Raw genomic sequence first — 1,090 nt, 5'->3', positions numbered from 1 at the left:
GGGCTCTTAATTGTAGATTTTAAATATTTGAGAGACAACAATGCATAAATCGTAATTTTTAAAAGAGCAATGAATTCTAGGTGAATAGAATATATAAGTAGCATGAATTTAGGAAGCTTAGAAAATGAATAAGTATGAATTTAAGACAACAACTGAATTCAATTGAATTTCATGGAGAGAAACAAGATAAATAATAGAGGACAAACTAAAGCGCGAAGGTATGAGATGTTTGAGGCCGTAAATAAATAAAAATCTCTATCTTAACTGCAACCTGTAACACCTGCTTAAAATAAAACAAATAAAAATATTACTCTTGTTGTAGAAGGTTGCTGAATAAAGTTTAATTTGTACCCATCAATTATATATACTTCTACTAATATTATACACTAGTGTTCAATGTATATCATATTTTAGCTGTTATGGTGCTTGTGCATATGTATAACGTATATACATATATATGTGTTTGAACATATATGTGTATGTGTGTGTGTTTGTGTGTGTGTGTGGCATGTGTGCATGTGTATGTTTGTAGGTATGTATGTGTGTGTGTATATATATATTTGTATATACAGTAATCCCTCGCCACATCGCGGATCACCTATTGCAGTTTATTATTTAAGCTTACATCAATTCCTCTGTGGTGGTGTTTTGCATTTATAACAAAATAAATATATACAAATTATAAAAATGATTAAAAAAATACAGTACAGTACTGATTCTACTTCAAAGATTTTCACCTGTCACAGGGCATTTTAGACTTGTAACACCTGTGATAGTCGAGGGATTACTGTATATATATGTATGTATATATATGTATGTATGTATATATATATATATATATATACCATCATCATCATCATCATCGTTTAACGTCCGCTTTCCATGCTAGCATAGGTTGGACGACTTGACTGAGGACTGGTGAAACCGGATGGCAAAACCAGGCTCCAATCTAAATTTGGCAGAGTTTTACTATCATTCCCTGATAGTAAACTGCAGATTTTCTGCGGTACTGCTTGTGATGCACATAGTGAATCTTGAGGATGGATACGGACTTACTCGTCTATATAAATTCGGAAATGCTGTTTCTCTT

Source organism: Octopus bimaculoides, chromosome 10 (assembly GCF_001194135.2).
Source record: "Octopus bimaculoides isolate UCB-OBI-ISO-001 chromosome 10, ASM119413v2, whole genome shotgun sequence".
Classification (NCBI taxonomy): Eukaryota; Metazoa; Mollusca; class Cephalopoda; order Octopoda; family Octopodidae; genus Octopus; species Octopus bimaculoides.
The sequence above is the reverse complement of the archived record's forward strand: the minus strand, read 5'-3'. Positions refer to the sequence as shown.